We start from the raw sequence: 18,970 nt of genomic DNA on the forward strand, positions 1-18,970 counted from the left end.
AATCAACTGAACGGGGAGGGGAGGGGGCGGTGGGGACTGAAAAAGGAGTTTGATTATTTTTATGATGATACTTATATCTCAAAAACGGAAGATGTTACGGACGTGAACATTGGTATTTGGAATCTCCTTTAAAAATAAAGAAACACGCAATTTTTTGGTTGGGGGGCTGTTAAAAAAGAGTTGAATTTCTTTTATGAGTATACTTATATCCGAAAAACTGATGATGCTACAGAAATGAAAAACTGTATTTGGAATCTTCTTTCAAATTAAAGAAACACAACTCTTTTGTTTTCCGAAAACCCACTTCAGGGGCAGTGAATGAATATTGAAAAATTAGTTGAATTCCTTGTGTCACATACTTATATCTGTGAAACTGAAGATGTTACAGATGTTAAAACTGGCATTTGGAACCCCCTTTAGAAATAAAGAAACTTTGTTTGGAAAATCTACTTAACGGGGTGAAAAAGAATTGAAAAATCGGGTGAATGTTTAAAGTGAGTACCGGTATATCTACAGTACATGTCAAAAACATAACATGTTACTGACGTGAAACTTGGTATTTGGAAAGTCCTTTCAACAAAAGAGGAACATGTAGTTTCGTTTTGTTTTCGGAAAAGGCACTAAACGCGCGTGAAAAAAATGAAAAAGAGTTGAAATATATTTTACGAGGATACTTACGTAGAGCATCTCAGAAACTGAAGATGTTACGGACGTGGAAATAGGTATTTGGAATCTCCTTTAAAAATAAACATGGTTCTTTTTCACCCTGAGAGACGACTGTTTACCACATGTGAAGCTCTATGTCGCATCTTAGCCCCAAAAGGCAATACCAAAAAAGTGGTTTACAAAGACTTTCGGGGGAAATTGAAACTCAATTTTTGGGCGGGTTTTTGTACTTTAGGGATTTTCAGATAATGTCTTAGTACAGTACCGAGGAACGATTACTTATATCAAATTACGAAATCCACGTGAGCGAAGCCGCGGGTAACTGCTAGTAGGTAAAAAATAGTTCACTGAGGTGGTTAACCACCTTAACCTCAAGTTTTACATTGATGATGAGATTTATATTTTACGTACATTTCCTCATATTCAGTAGAATATCTATGAATACATTTGGTGATTAATTTAGACATTAGTAGTTTTGCACCACACTTCAGTAAATTTATCAAATCTTAAGGTTTCAAGAACATATTCTGTATGATATTAAAGGGAATATGTCACAGATATCACGTGTCATCCAATTCGTCATTTGTAACTATTTACACGAATTGTTGGGATTTTTATTACGTAGTACTCCTTTGTCATTCCTTCCCGATCATTTACATGCCTCATTCATTGTTCAAGGCATGTACGTACATACTGTAACTGGAACAAGAAAGGTAGTCACTAGATGTAGGAATAAATTACAGCGTGGACTGATTCCTCACGTATCTTTTCTTGCCTCGTCTACAGAAGATGCCGGTCTGCGTTCTAACGCGGTTCATTGACGCTAGAACAAAATCAGGATGTGTCTCAGTACTTACAAGTCTACTTAATACAAAGGTACTTACGTGTGCCATCGAAGCGAGTAGCGATGGTGTCCAGGAAGGTGTTCTGGGGGGCAAGGAGCCCCTTACGTGCCGGCATTGGTGCCACGAAATTAGCGAACCACTGAAACACAGAACAAGGCAATATGTATCAGATTAACTGCTTTAGATTGTATTTTATTATTATTGTTGTTGTTGTTGTAGTTCTTGTTACGGGGTTTCCGTGGTTTAGAGAGGTGAATGGGTGGACAGTGAAAAGATCGGAGCATAAGTTAAAGCACTAAATTCTGGAATTTAATTTAACTTATATCCTTTTTTTTCTGATTTTAAATTTGATAAATAAGCAACAACAAATAACAGTTAACTCGTTAGCTCCCACAGCAACAATGACTTCAAGTCATAAATCAGGTACAATAGAGAAAATTATTGACACAATAACTTGCAAGCGTTGAGCAATCTAGAGCATGTTTGCTCCAATCATTTTCATTCTAGGAGACTCCGCTCCAAAAGTAACTAAGTCCAGCTGCTCAGAGGCACAATCTTCTACCAACATTTCTGCTCGACAGTCTGTTACACACTCGTATATCAACACTGGCAATGGGTGCCCATTCTAAATTGCCTAATGTACAAAATAAAAGGTTTAACACGATCGACCATGAACGAAAGGCTAGGAGGCAAAACACTTGCACTCCTTTTGAAAAATCTTTTTCTATCTTTGCCATTTGCTTCACGTCGCCCTAACACAGATAGGTCTTATGGCAACGATGGGATAGGAAGGGCCTTTCTGAAAAATCAATTAAATCCTAAATGGGATTATGGCCCGAAGTTGCAGAGGCTAAGCCTATATTACAGAGGTGTGACTAGATGCGAAATATTAAGTACCAAAGTAGAGTGAAGAATTTAGGGGTTTAGAAAACCTTAGTCTCCCCCATACCAAGTTTAACGAGATTAGTAAAGGGTGAAAATTCTTTATTCCCTAAATTTACATATTTCCCAGCAGCGATTTGAAAAGAGTCCTAAGTCTTGCCGAAAATTTACATTTAAACGAAAACTTTAGAATTTTACATTAAGAAAAGGAGTTTGAAATCTTCCCCTCAAGTTATCTGCCTGAAGCTATCATATTTTAAGAGATATCTGCCATTACCTTGAGTTGTTGGGCCTTCCGATGACGGTAAGGCTGCCTCTGCCTCCTATTACACCGTACACACACTATACCGAAGCGACGAAGATTACAATAATGACCTAAAGCGCCCAGCTTTTGTAGTATATCAGAGGGGAAAGTTCCAGAACTCTCTTGAGCTAGGCAGAATGCCTGTACACACATCAAATTTTAATTGGCTAGAGAAATATACACAAAAATTCTTTATTGGTTAATAAGTAAGAAGGAAGCCGTAGAAGTGCTGATAACCTTAGCACATAAAAAAGCAATCTACAAACACTTAAGGTTTACAAATATTGAACATTGAAAATTATCTTAAACGTTAATTGTCCGTAATCCCGCCAAAGGTGGCACATAGCCCGATGGTAGAGACATCTAAAGGTTAAATGTCCGTGTATCTTGTGATACATAGTTGTGGATTCACAGCACCGATGGCCTTCTAGAAGGCGCATAGTTCAACGGGACGGACAAGGTGTAACCCTGGTACAATTATTACTATTATTCATGTTTCCTTAATACTCATCTTCAAATGTTTGGTTGTTCACTCATACCCGGTAACATCTACGAATATTCATATATATGAACACCTTCAAATACTACCGGACTGAGCTAGGATCGAACCGGTCAACTTGGGATAAAAAGGCTTTGGCTCTACCGCCTGAGTCACTCAGTTCGGCAATTTCATTCTAATTGTCCGCTTTTCTTCATCGTTGCAGCACAATTGACTACTTGTACTGATAGCGTGCTGGTCTTTAGTGCAAAGGATCCTAGGTTCGATTTCCATCCGAGTGATGGGATTTCTACCGCAAATAATTAAGTCGTGTGACTCAGGGGCTGATGTTTGAGCTGTTTGTATATTTCACTTCTCTGTAACTCGTACACAACTGAGTACTGCCCGGTTTCCTCAACTCTGCGTTAAATTTTACTTAACAAATATTAACAAACAATTGTTATTAATTTAACACATCGGTTAAAAGTCCCCTGTTTCACGAACACGTTTTCAATATTTGTTAAGGAACAATTGCTGAAGACAAATTAAAACGTTACCGTGAGATTTCTGAACGCATTTGGCAGAAAGCGTCTTTTGTTTCTTTACATAAAGCGCTCAGAGTGGCATATTGGAACTGCAATTGTATTTTGTTACACATGGTTGGCATTATTATAGGCTATGGTTAGCGGAGACCGCTAAGACTAAAACAAGTAGTGTAAGAGGCAACCGGAAAAATGCGATAATTGATATAAGTCTTTAATGACTTTCGGCCATTATTTTACTGCATGGAAAGCCTTGCCAATGCTGTAGTGGTAGCGGAAACCCTATTCTACACACTCTTGTCTTGCACACATGAACATAGTCACCTACAGTTACACGAAAACAGTGTGAACTATAAACAACTGCTGCACTGAAGACACTGATAAGTTTCAGTCCATGGGCAACTCCAACCTATTTTTAATTTCATCTAGTACCTTGTTCATTATGGCTTTGAGAATTCGGTATCTTTCTAGAAAACTTTCTTCTGACACTGTAAAAAGTCGTTTTTCCTAAGGATGGGTCGTCCTTTGCGTTCTTCAGTTTACAATAGTCTTCATACAGCAGTAAATCTTCAAACACGTCTTCTAGACGCTATCATTTTGAAATTTTGACAGCTGTTAAGCGGTTTAACACAGGGCTGGTGCCATGTTAATTTGACACAAACCAAGCCAAACCAAACCCCATGGCACTACAGCCCTTGAAGGGCCTTGGCCTACCAAGCGACCGCTACTCAGCCCAAAGGCCTGCAGATTACGAGGTGTCGTGTGGTCAGCACGACGAATCCTCTTGGCCGTTATTCTTGGCTTTCTAGACCGGGGCCGCTATCTCACCGTCAGATAGCCCCTCAATTCTAATCACGTAGGCTAAGTGGACCTCGTACCAGTCCTCAGGTCCAGGTAAAAATCACTGACCTGGCCGGGAATCGGACCCGAGGCCTCCGGGTAAGAGGCAGGCACACTACCCCTACAGCACGGGGCCGGCTTAATTTGACACAAGTATTAACAAATTGTTAGTGTTAACACTTGTTGATGAGACGGTCACTTGGTTAAATTGTGTGTCAAGTCTACGTAACAACAGTGTTAACACTTAACATTCGTTGAAGAAACTGGTCCTACATGTTCCTCTTCTATAACCACAAGCAATACCTCACTTTACAGACTTATGCCCACGAGGGGATTCACTCAGATTATTCTAACTATAGGAATATTATTTCATCGATAGGGCGTGAGTTCGATTGACCAACACAAAGTTGAAAATGTCCAAGCGAGCATGGGTACCAAGTAAATCCATATACAGAAAGGTGGCCAGGCATAGTCATAACCACTTTGTCCCATTTTCTACGGAGGTTAACCCTACAAAACATGGATCTCAATGGCCTGACGTTTCAAAAAATCGAAATTCAACATTTCTGTTTCCTGTGGCTGTGACATATCAGACTCTGTCACGAACAACGTCTTGAGCAGAAGTTCCATGCATTAACTGTTTAAACAGTTTCCTTAAAAATAATAACAAATAACCTGTTACATCAGTTGTTCATTAGATATTTTAGTTCCATGGCCCTTTTTCCCCCTTTTTGGAGCGAAATTTATCTTCCAATTCTACGTTGTTGAGCACTTACACCACTTGCATGTGTGACACATAATATACCGATGATGATGATGATTATTATTATTATTATTATTATTATTATTATTATTATTATTACTATTATTATTATTATTATTATTATTATTATTATTACTATTATTATTATTGGTAAAGCAAAGAAATTAAACAAAACATACTTTTCTTAATAACAATAAGTTTCATGAAAACAGCATGATAGAAGAAATTACTTATATTAAAACAAGAATTTTCATAATAAAGAAAGGAAGTAATTTAAAATAGACATGAAAATAAGAAAAATACGCGACTATTAAGATTACTTACGAGAAGTATAACATGACAATTACAATCATTCGCAAAGAAATTCATACAAAATTTACAAAATATCACTTGAATTATTCTAATACAAGTGGTGTATCGTAATAATTATGAATCAAAAAAGTAAAGTCATATCCGTACAAGTCATGTAGGCCCTGGGAGGAGTGGAATGTAAAGGCTTTAACTATTAATAGCATCGGCTATAAGTAGGTAAATGGTCAGCTATATACCCGGTCGCCTTTGTACTTAAGAATTAACCTCTTACTATTCTTTATTGCTCGCTGTGTGCACCTTAGGGTCATGTGTCTCTTCAGAAGTCGACGTCTCGTTTCTTAAATTTTGGACTTCCCGGACGGGGATCGAACCCACGTAATTCCGGGAAAACCTAGTACGCCTTTTCTACCCCTTCTAGGTAGCCTCTAATTACAACGCAATAGCGCAGATAATCACGGATAATTTAAATATGTCTAATACTTTAACAGTACGATTTTAAGTATATGGACGACCACAACGACTTGCTACGAGCCTAACACTATAGAGACTATGCAATCACATAGATACTCTCACAAAATGTACAGGATATTGGAGTCACTATTTCCTTGAATCACGTTAATCATCATCATCATCATCATCATCTGTTTACCCTCCAGGTTCGGTTTTTCCCTCGGACTTAGCGAGGGATCCCACCTCTACCGCCTCAAGGGCAGTGTCCTGGAGCTTCAGACACTTGGTCGGGGGATACAACTGGGGAGTATGACCAGTACCTCGCCCAGGCGGCCTCACCTGCTAAGCTGAACAGGGGCCTTGTGGAGGGATGGGAAGATTGGAAGGGATAGGCAAGGAAGAGGGAAGGAAGCGGCCGTGGCCTTAAGTTAGGTACCATCCCGGCATTCGCCTGGAGGAGAAGTGGGAAACCACGGAAAACCACTTCCAGGATGGCTGAGGTGGGAATCGAACCCACCTCTACTCAGTTGACCTCCCGAGGCTGAGTGGACCCCGTTCCAGCCCTCGTACCACTTTTCAAATTTCGTGGCAGAGCCGGGAATCGAACCCGGGCCTCCGGGGGTGGCAGCTAATCACGCTAACCACTACACCACAGAGGCGGACATCACGTTAATTTTTTAGGAAAATGCTGCAATGGTTAATTGTTCCATTTATAAAAATAATTTTTCGTCGTTGCACCTGCGAAAACCGCTATGTGATATTATTTGTGGATAAATAGTGACCCGTAGCACATACAGGATATATCATGAATAATAGGGCAAATTGAAACGTCTGTAAGTACACGATACTAGAAGCAAAAGAGAGTTAGTAAATGTGGGTCCACAAACGACACGTTTGCGAGATAATTTAGAATTTGGAATTACCTGCGGCATCATCTTCTGGGACTGCCTGCATCCGGGTACTAGGACGACACATTTAACACTGTAAGTACGCTGCACAGTCATTGCAGCATGTAACGGTAACATACTAAGTAAGACTGTTTTCTTGTTCATTAAAAACATCTGTACTTCTACCATAGTATCTAATAACTTTTCTTAATGTTGTATTGGTACCTTTTCCTAACTATAATGACTTTTACACACAATCAAGTCAGTGGCGGCTGGTAACTACAAATTCTACATTTTCTCGCAATCGGCTCGTTTGCGGACCCATATTCACTTAGACTCTCTCGCCTCTAGCATCACGTACTTACAGTTCTTTCAATTTGCGCTGTTAATTATGATACACTCTGTATATTACGAAGCGCGAGAATTCCTTGACGAAATTCGCACAATAGTGAACCCTAGATGACAATATGACTCCTTGGCTGAATGGTCAGCATTGAGGCCTTCGGTTCAGAGGGTCCCGGGTTCGATTTACGACCGGATCGGGGGTTTTAATCGCGTCTGATTAATTCTTCTGGCTCGGGGCTGGGTGTTTGTATTTGTCTCCTTCATATTCGAACAACCCACCACGTAACAAAGCATCACAGAAACACGTAATAGTGGTTCTATCCCTCCAAAAAGGGTTGGTGTCAGAAAGGGCATCCGAACGTTAAGCAGAGCCAAATCCACATGTGCTACAAAGTTCGCATCTATGACCCTAGAGGTGTTGGTAAACCAGTAGAAGTCGAAGAAAAGAAGAAGAAGAAGAAGAAGAAGAAGGTTTTTCTTGCTATTGGCTTTACGTCGCACCGACACAGATAGGTCTTATGGCGACGATGGGACAGGAAAGGGCTAGGAGTGGGAAGGAACCGGCCGTGGCCTTAATTAACGTACAAGCCCCAGCATTTGCATGGTATGAAAATGGGAAACCACGGAAACCATCTTCAGGGCTGCCGACAGTGGGGTTTGAACCCACTGTCTCCCGGATACTGGATACCGGCCACACTTAAGCGACTTCAGCTATCGAGCGCGGTAGAAGAAGGTTTACCATAACTTGTCCTCCGAGGACCATCTTTTACTTTACTCAAATGAATGGTCCTGCCTATGTAACAGGGCTTTTCTAGTAGAATCTTCAACCCTCCCCAAACTATATTATTCGTACATACAGTATTGCAAATGGCATATAATCCTGCTTTTTGCCTACTACCCTCCAGTCTGCAAACTATATTATTCGTACATACAGTATTGCAAATGGCATATAATCCTGCTTTTTGCCTACTACCCTCCAGTCTGCAAACTATATTATTCGTACATACAGTATTGCAAATGGCATATAATCCTGCTTTTTGCCTACTACCCTCCAGTCTGAAATGAAAAGAATATTTACTTTTCGTTAGTGGTCTAATGTCGCACTACAGTAACACTTCGGAGGATTTCGGCAACGCAAGGATGATCAAGAACTTGGATTGCGATGGTAGCACACGTGGCATTAATTCAAATACAGCTCCAGCATTTACCTGATGTGAAAACGGGAAACCACGGAAGACCGTCTTCAGGGATTCGAACCCACCATCTCCCGAGTGCAAGCTCAGTGCTAATCACATGACCAGCTCGCTCCGTACTAAATTGTTTAAATCAGTACTTTACAAGAAAACAATAACGAAAATATATAGGTTCGTCAAGAATTTTCAGTCACTTAACTGTAGGGTATTAATAAGAAACAGTTTTAGAACTTAGTACGATAGTTGTAAACGGTCCTCGAGGTTGCACGTAGCATTTTTGCTACCTTGACTGCGTTGGCAGGCCTCCAGAATACTTGTTTGTCACATTCCTGAACCATTCATCTGCATTTGAAATGAACTAATGTTCGGTTTTGCTGTTTGGAAAGAAGAAATCCGCTCCTGATTAATAACATTGTCCCGAGAAAGAAAGCCAGTGGTTTAACAGTAAGTAAATCTTTCATTCATCATCGAGCAAGGTACCGAGGTAAAAGTATAAGTGAACTCTAACATTGGGAAGTGATAGAGGAGACCATTATAAAAACGTATACTGAAGATAGGAACCATCTCTCCACCTTGCACTTTTCGTAACAGTTAATTGAGGCATGAGTAGTGCAACTGATGTTACAATATTCCTGACCTTTCTTTGCTAGTGTCTTAATGTCACGCCGAGTCAGAATTTTTTTTGGCGACGGTAGATTAGGAAATGGCTAGGACTGAGAAGGAAGTGGACGACTACGTAACTGAGGTTCAACCCCGACGCTCTGCCTGGTGTAAAGATGGGATGGATACCACGAAATTCATCTGCAGGGTAGCCTCTGTCTGACGAAATCAACCTAAAAAGCTATATGGGCCAAACGACACAGCCAAGTAGTTGCTTCATGTCATGATTGTACGCCCCTCTGCACTCATGAAATAAACTAGCTGCGTGCTCTGGGTCAAGCAGTTGTCAACTTACATTCTGCGGGTGGTGATTTCCAACCCCACTGTCGGCAGCCCTGATGATGATTTTCCGTGGTTTCCGATTTTCACACTAGGCAAATGCTGGAGCTGTACCTTAATTAAGGCCACGGCCGCTTCCTTCCCACTCCTAGGCCTTTCCTCTCCCATCGTCGCCATAAGACCTGTCTGTGTCGGTGAGACGTAAAGGCAATTGTAAAAAAAAATAGCAAAACTCACTTAATCGCTCCTTAATTGATATTTCAGATGAGCTGGGCTGAGATCTTCAGACAATAGAGTGCTGGCCAGTTGGCGGTTTCAATTTAGGCTCAGTACGGTCAGTCTCGTGTCGATAGATTTATCGGTGCGTAAAAGAACTCCCGTGGGACAAATTTTTGTCTCGTTGGCGTCTCCGAAAACCGTAAAAATAGTTAGCGGGATGTAAAACCGATAACATTATTATTACGTGTTTTAAACAGAACTCTGAAAAGACAATGGTCCAAGGTTCGTGGAGCAAGTCTTGATAATCATATTTTTAATAATGATATTGTTCTTATCTCTTACTAAGTATTTTTGACCGAGAGAGTGGGCCGTGCTGTTAGAGGGGCGCAGTTGTGATCTTTCATTTGGGAGATAGTGGGTTCGAAACCCACTGTTGGCAGCCCTGAAGATGGTTTTCCGCGGTTTCCCACTAACACATCAGGCTAGGTGCTCAAATACGTCAGCCTCGTGTCGGTAGACTTGCTGGCACGTAAAGGAACACATGCGGTATAAAATTAAGGCACCTCGGAGTCTCTGAAAACCGTACAAGTAGTTAGTGGGACGTAAAATACAATAACATTATTATGACAAGAGTATGCGTGTGACGTCACATATTTAGCACAAATTTTGCCTGACTTTGAAGCGCTGTTTCATGAGACCTGCGTTTCAGATTTTAATTTATTTCAATATATTTTTGTAACAAGTAGCCTCTTCTTTTATCCGTCAATTGAGACTTTAAATGTAAGTTACATACTATCGGGGACATACGCCTTCTACCCAAACACTAAAAGAGTCTTATTTCTTTCTTTCCATGTACCCGTTGTCGAGGAACGTTAGTCTACGTTGTTAATAATAATAATAATAATAATAATAATAATAATAATAATAATAATAATAATAATAATAATAATAGCTTCTCCGGCTATTTAAACTGCGTGCCTTCTCTATGGCCATCTATGTCATCAGACTTGAACTGGAAAACTCCCCAAAACTTTCTTCTTCTACAGTTAGATGTCTCTACCATCGATTTGCTAGTGCACCCTCTCGGTAAAAACCTAACTACTTGATAGAGTAACAATTATTTCTGATGTTGGTAAACATGTTCTAAGGATAGTTTCATTTCTAATATACCAAAGTTTTAACACTTCAGCCGGTTCCTCCTCGAGTGTAATCAACCTATGAGATGCTGGTATATATGTTTTCTAGCCAATTAAAGTCGGGGGTGTGTACAGGAATCCAGTCAATCAGCAAAGTGTTCTGGAAGTTTCCCCTTACGGAACTATAAAAGCAGGGCACTTTAGGGCTATCTTGTCTGAATTGCTCCAGTGCTGAGGAGTGCGACCTGACTTGAGACCAGGAGGCAGGGGCGAGGTCTGATTGAGGACGATCCAGCGACACAAGGTAATGACAGAATTTACCAAAACATTGATTTTTTGCTAGTTGCTTTACGTCGCACCGACACAGATAGGTCTTATGGCGACGATGGAACAGGGAAGGCATAGGAATAAGAAGGAAGTGGCCGTGGCCTTAATTAAGGTACAGCCCCAGCATTTGCCTGGTGTGAAAATGGGAAACCACGGAAAACCATCTTCATGGCTGCCGAGAGTGGGGATGGAACCCACTATCTCCTGGATGCGAGCTCATAGCTGCGCGCTCCTAACCGCACGGCCAACTCGTCCGGTCTAGACATTCATAACGCCTGCGGGTCTTTTGTGGGGAAAGTTTCAGCCGTTTCCTTTCAATGTAACTTTGTAAACCGGTGGTTTTAAGGAGTCTGGTGTGTCGCCTCCTTGCCTTTTGTTTACGGCCTGTAATATGCAACCTTTCCTTTCTATCATTAAGGCCACGTAGTATGGGCAATTATGTCCCTGTTTATTCATTACAGGGTGTAAATATTCCTTTGTGTTAGTTTTTTGGGAACAGTGAGTAATATAACTGCTGAGAAATAGATAAGCCCAGCCGGGGCAACTGTGCATGAACACTTTAATGTGAGGTGGAAATGTAATTGCGTCAAAAGAGACTGATTGTCTCTGCGAGGCTAGACTATGGGATTTTTGGAGCTCAGACTCCTGAGTAGTGCACCTTCTTGGAGAAAATCATGGTCTTGTAAAATATCGTGCCTGTCAAAAGCAATAACGCTTTTTTCTATCCAAATTAACAAATTTATTACCTGATGTTCAGACTTCTTAGTCCCATGTATTGTTAGAGCTGACGAGCCCATTAATACCGTTTGTTATTCATTTCAAATTCTCTATCTCTCCTTCTAGAAAAGGAAAGAAATAAAATTTTCCATATTTGTTATGTTAAATTCTGCTCTAGTTAATTCCTGTCCAGCTATTCAACCCAGGTGCTCCTTATTCCTCTGTGAGCCACGGAAGCTCATTAAAAATAATAATAATTGGTTTTATGTCACACTAACTACATTTACGGTTTTCGGAGACGCCGAGGTGCCGGAGTTTTGTCCTGCGGAAATTCTTTTATTTCCAGGTAAATCTACCTACAATAGGCTGACGTATTTGAGCACCTTCAAGTACCACACCGGACTGAGGCAGCATCGAACCTGCGAAGTTGGGGTCAGAAGGCTAGCACCTTAACCGACTGAGCCACTCCGCCCGGCGCGGCGTGTTAATAGATGATCTAAAACAAACTAACCCCATGGCACTACAACCCTGAAGGACCTTGGCCTATTAAGCGCCCGTTGCTCAGCCAGAAGGCCTGCAGTTTACGAGGTGTCGCATGGTCAGTGTGACGAATATTCTCGGTCGTAATTCTTGGTTTAATTAACCGGGGTCGCCATCAGATAGCTCCTCAATTGTAATCGCGTGGGCTGAGAAAACCTCGAACCAACCCCCAAGTCCAGGTAAAAGTCCCTGAAAAGGCCGGAAATCGAACCCGGGACCTCCGGGTGAGAGGTAGTTGGTGATCTGCTATAGCAAAATAGTATTAACAACAGAGAGGCACTGAAAAGTATCGTTTTTTGTTACATCAGTTGCCCTATTTGCGCCCACGTTTGACTATTAGAAAAGCTGCGGGGTGTTTCCTTTGTAGAATGTATATACAAAGTCCCGCTCCCACAAAATACTCCGTTGTCCGAATACGCCGATATAATTACACCCTGCATCCTCCCTCGCCACACTCATACATTGAGAGCTGCCATGCTATAGTCTGATTTACAGTAGTTTGTGGTTGACTGACTGCACACGAATGGGGCCGAGGTGATCTCTACTCTTCCCTCTCCTATCATTGTTGTTTCATTTTAAATAGCACTGTGGTCTATTGTTTAAAACGGTAGCTTTCTACTGGATTAACCTGGGTTCAAATTCGACCTCTCGTACGAAGTTAAAGCTAATATGAGGAGTGTGTTCCTCCTTAGAAACACAATGAATAGGCCTAAGTGGTTTTTTTGCTAGTTGCTTTACGTCGCACCGACACAAATAGGTCTTATGGCGACGATGGGCAGGAAATGGCTAGGAGTGGGAAGGAAGCGGCCGTGGTATTAATTAAGGTACAGCCCAAGCATTTGTCTGGTGTGAAAATGGAAACCACGAAAAACCATCTTCAGGGCTGCCGACAGTGGGGTTCAAACCCACTATCTCCCGAATACTGGATACTGGCCGCACTTAAGCGACTGCAGCTGTCGAGCTCGGTTTAAAATATTTTAACAGTGAACGTAACCAAATTAGAATTTAGTCAACAATGGTAAAGAATAACAATCTGTTAAACTCTTAGTTAACGTAACTGTCGAGGTTCAACCAGTTAAATTCTCTGGTAGTTCAAAATATGGCAGGTGCATTAGATGCAGAACTTCTGTATCTGGAATATTTGTAATATGATAGACCTTTTCAGAAAGAGTTAGAAACAAAAGAGATGATTTTCATACAGTTGTTTCAGTTGCTTCATCGCAAGTTGACTAACATCAGTATGCACATCGAATTCACTATAAATTTTCTGAAAAGCGTCACTTTTAGCTTTGAGCTACATCCTATTTAAGGCCACGGCCACTTCCTTCCCTCCTCTCTGTCCATCCCTTCCATATCTTTCCATCCCCCCGTCCGACTCCATGGCTAAATGGTTAGCGTGATGCCCTTTGGTCAGAGGGGTCCCGGGTTTTATTCCCGACAGGGTCAGGAATTTTAACCATCATTGTTTAATTTCGCTGGCACGGGGGCTGGGTGTATATGTTGTCTTCATCCTCATTTCACCCTCATCACGACGCGCAGATCGCCCACGGGAGTCAAATCGAAAGACCTGCACCAGGCGAGCCGAACATGTCCTCGGACACTCCCGGCACTAAAAGCCATACGCCATTTCCATTTCATTTTTCCCATTCCCTACAAGGCCGCTGTTCAGCATAGAAGGTGAGGCCGACTGGGCGTGGTACTGGTCTTCCTCCCCAGTTGTATCCCCGACCCAAAGTCTCACACTTCAGGATACTGGCGGTAAAGGTGTGATCCCTTGCTGAGTCCGAAGGGAAAATAAAGCCTGGAGGGTAAATAGATTATGAAAGTAAGAAGAAAAATTATTATTATTATTATTATTATTATTATTATTATTATTATTATTATTATTATTATTAAAATGGAAGCGATCCAACTCCAGTAACACAAAGTGTTTCAAAAAAGCACTGTTCACTATACAGGATTATAGGTTGCCATTTTAACTTCTAATACATGATGCTTGGTGTTTAGAGGGGCCTAACATCTAGGTCATCAGCCCAACATTTTATATACGTATGTCTCCCTGGTTTGTTGTATTTAGTGCCAACCGTACAATCTGTAATTTCTTTACAAAGTGAGAAATATACATCAGAGGTTTGTGATAAATAACATTTAAACACGGTATTTTAAAACATACGGGACGGTTCACGAAAAACGGGACAATATGTGTCCCGTATATGGGACATTTTAAAGAAATAAGGGACAATCCCGTAAAATAAGGGACGCATGGTCACCCTACACGGTTATTTTCCATTTCAATTCGAGGTGAATTATGGGATCGTACCTAGCATATGGCACACGACTGCTTCCTTCCCAATCCTAGTTCCTGATGAACATGCTGGTACTGTAGGCACTCCGGTCAACAGATGGCCAACGTGTTTAACAACTGCTGTAAATTAGGCCTGAGGGTAGCATGATAGCAAAGTGACATCATCACTGGCTTCTCGAAAAGCGGGCAACTTTCTGAATCTCGGCCAATGCATGTGAGATTTTTAGACCGAGAAACGATGTTGTTTGGAATCATTAATAAACTCGAAGTTCTGGGACAATAATCATGTCCGCAACAATGACATAAAACAACGAGTTTTGTACTGCGGTGTCTATTTTAGCTCACATTTCCATGAGGGCACATTTTTGCTTGTTGTTTGCCATTGCACTAATCTAAATCAGTGCTACGCAACGATGTAATAGGAAAGAACATCCGTGGCCTCAATTAATGTACATTCACAGCGTTTGCCTCAGTTCAAACTAAGGAAAAATCACCTGCAGGACTGACGAAGTGGAGCTTCGAACCAAGGATATTGATCACTTAAGGTTAAAATACCTCGGGCGGTCGTAAACCGAACCCAGGGCTCTGAGGACAGAAGGACAAGACACCGATCACCCGTCCATGGAGGCGGAAGTTTTATCAATAAAAGGATTTAGGCTTACTTCTGTGCATTTAGAAAGTGTTTAAATGTCAATATCTGCTAAAATTGTCCTAAGGCCGCCTATTAATTACCTAACATAATAGGAGCATGCAAGGAATTTTTCGTTTTCTTATTTATTTATTTATTTTTTTTTTTTTGCTAGTTGCTTTACGTCACACCGACACAGATAGGTCTTATGGCGACGATGGGACAGGGAAGGGCTAGGAGTGGGAAGGAAGCGGCCGTGGCCTTAATTAAGGTACAGCCCCAGCATTTGCCTGGTGTGAAAATGGAAACCACGGAAATCCATTTTCAGGGCTGCCGACAGTGGGGTTCGAACCTACTATCACCCGAATACTGGACACTGGCCACACTTAAGCGACTGCAGCTATTGAGCTCGGTAGTAAACTAATATTGGTAAAATATGTACTGTATGTAATTAAGGAGTCCACCTCTGTGGTGTAGTGGTTAGCGTGATTAGCTGCCACCCCCGGAGGCCCAGGTTCGATTCCCGGCCCTGCCGCGAAATTTGAAAAGTGGTACGAGGGCTGGAACGGGGTCCACTCAGCCTCGGGAGGTCAACTGAGTAGAGGTGGGTTCGATTCCCACCTCAGCCATCCTGGAAGTGGTTTTCCGTGGTTTCCCACTTCTCCACCAGGCGAATGCCGGGATGGTACCTAACTTAAGGCCACGGCCGCTTCCTTCCCTCTTCCTTGCCTATCCCTTCCAATCTTCCCATCCCTCCACAAGGCCCCTGTTCATCATAGGTGAGGCCGCCTGGGCGAGGTACTGGTCATTCTCCCCAGTTGTATCCCCCGACCAAGAGTCTGAAGCTCCAGGACACTGCCCTTGATGCGGTAGAGGTGGGATCCCTCGCTGAGTCCGAGGGAAAAACCGAACCTGGAGGGTAAACAGATGATGATGATGATGTAATTAAGGAAAAATGCAGATTTTATTGCGAAAGATCATAGCACAGAACGGTATACAAAGTTTGACGGTGATACATTCCTGCAAAATTCCGCTAAGTTCTTGTGTCTGGAAGCGTATAATTTCAGTTCAATTAATTAGGTCCAGGACTAAGAAAGAAGTGGGCTTAGCGTTGAATAATAATGGCATCAATGGGTTTCATCTGAAGTTCAAATGGAAGACCAAACGCGATCGATAATTTTCCCCATAGTTTGTGTCCGATGGATACAGACATTCCACATTCTTGTATAAACTTACAAGAATGGAGTAACAGTGACAGAAGTTGTAACTGAGAGAGTTCTTAGCACACCACAGTACAGCAATACCAAATGTGCTGGTAGAACGTCTATTAGTACATCGAACGCCGGGATGAGTGGCTCAGATGTTTGAGGCGCTGTCGTTCTGACCCCAACTTGGAAGGTTCGATCCTTGCTCAGTCCGGTGGTTTTTTGAAGGTGTTCAAATACGTCAGCCTCGTGTCAGTAGATTTACTGGCACGTAAATGAATCCCTGGGGGACTAAATTCCGGCACCTCGGCGCCTCCGAAAACCGTAAAAGTATTTAGTGGGACGTAAAGGCAACAGCATTATTATTATTATTAATTTATCAATCCCGTCGTATACTCCATGCAGAGAACCATAGCTATCCTAGGACTCAAATGAATACAATGCAATCACAAACCTGACAGCCACTCTTTCTTACACATATACGCGGAAACACTTGTGCGTTCGATGTGCTGTTCTGTTGCTGTGCTCCAGAGGATGAAATAGCTGCACAGCTGTCCACCGAGTAACGTATTGCCGTGCCAACGTGCAGACTTGCTTCACAAATGATAGCAAATTAGATCACATCTATGATGTCTACATGTAACATGAGGTGGTTTATGAAGACAACAGTGGATTCACGAGTTAACATCATACAGCGAGCAGGGACAAGTGTAATCTGTAACAGACAAGCATTTTCCTCTCCTGGCATATTCTGCCTGAACAGCTAACACTACCGGTACCATATTGCTTGTTGTACTCCTGTTGTTCTAGTTGTTGTAGTAGTAGTAGTAGTTGTTAGGTAGTTAGGTTTTAACTTTACTTTATTATCACGTGTAATGTTAAGCTAGTAGTATGATCAACGGATAGTATGGTAACACGTAATGTTAAGCACCTTAAATACCTAAGTTTTGTGTGAATTTGCATATGATGATGCTGGATTTAGAATGTTAAACAAGTAGTATTTCTTGAAATATTTCCTTTCCATAGAATTTATTGTTGTACTTTTGTTGTTGTTGTTGTTGTTGTTGTTGTTGTTGTTGGGTATTACTTTATTATCACACTAGTGCAAGTGACCATTGCCACCGGGATATTTCCCAATTGCGATGTATTTGTTGTTAATATTAAAATATAAATGATGATAATAATATTGTTGTAATCGATGAATTGAGCAAGTAAGTATTTTCTATACAATCGAAGGTGTAGAATCCATGGACAATGGCAAGAAAAAGTGTTGCATTTTCATTATATTCACTGTTCGGCTCTGTGACTAAATAAATTAGCGTGCTGGCCTTTGGTCCAGGGGGTCCCACGTTCGATTCGCGGCTGGATCGTGGATTCGAAAGACCTGCATTCTACGGATGCCACACTCCATTATTGTATTATAGGCTATTATATAATAATAATAATAATAATAATAATAATCATAATAATCATATTGGCTATACGTCCCACTACCGAGCGAGTTGGCCGTGCGGTTAGGGACGCGCGGCTGTGAGCTTGCATCCGCGAGATAGTGGGTTCGAATACCACTGTCGGCAGCCCAGAAGATGGTTTTCCGTAGTTTCCCAATTTCACCCCAGGCAAATGTACCTCAATTAAGGCCACGGCCGCTTCCTTCCAACTCCTAGACCTTTCCTATCCCATCGTCGCCATAAGACCTATCTATGTCGGCGCGACGTAAAGCCACTAGAAAAAAATATACGTCCCACTAACTAATTTTACGGTTTTCGGAGACGCAGAGGTGACAACATTTAGTCCCACGGGAGTTATTTTACGTGCCAGTAAATCTAGCTACACGAGGCTGATGTATTTGAGCAACTTCAAATACCACCGGACGGAGCCAGGATCGAACCTGCGAAGTTGGGGTCAGAAGGTCAGCACCTCAACATTGATTGATCCACTAAGCCAGGTATATTATATTATATTATATTATATTATATTATATTATATTATATTATATTATATTATATTATATTATTCACTCATTATGAAATTTGCAGTTCCGTCTCATTGGCTGCATGATAAGCGTTGAGGCGTACATTTCAGAGAGTCATGGGTTCGATTGTCGGCCACGTCGGGGATTTTAATCGCGCCTGATTAATAAGGGACTGGGTGTTTTTGTTTTTCTCAACACTGTCCTCTTCATAATCACACAACATCTCACACCACTAACCACCAAAGAAACACGCAATAGCAATAACATCCCTCTTCATAGGGTTGACGTCAGGAAGGGCATCCGGCCGTAAAACAGGTCTAAATCCTCATGTGCGGAACAGTTCACACCCATGGCGCCAGGGGTGAGGTAAAATCAGTAGATGAGGAGAAGAAGAAGAATATTATATAATGTGCAGAACATATTTCATAGGCTATTAAAAAGCACAGCCACCTCCGTTCAAGGCCACGAAGGC

General features: G+C 41.6%; 1 long non-coding RNA gene across 1 annotated transcript in view; it reads right to left on the minus strand.

Moving 5' to 3' along the window:
- Nucleotides 1-1,547: 1,547 nt before the first annotated feature.
- LOC136863219 (uncharacterized) overlaps nucleotides 1,548-18,970 on the minus strand; it is a 515,522-nt gene continuing 498,099 nt past the window's right edge. Inside the window, exon 3 of the long non-coding RNA XR_010859175.2 lies at nucleotides 1,548-1,650. This is a non-coding gene — a long non-coding RNA (uncharacterized lncRNA). The remainder of the gene's footprint in view (nucleotides 1,651-18,970) is intronic.

Source organism: Anabrus simplex, chromosome 2 (assembly GCF_040414725.1).
Source record: "Anabrus simplex isolate iqAnaSimp1 chromosome 2, ASM4041472v1, whole genome shotgun sequence".
In the NCBI taxonomy this organism is placed as follows: Eukaryota; Metazoa; Arthropoda; class Insecta; order Orthoptera; family Tettigoniidae; genus Anabrus; species Anabrus simplex.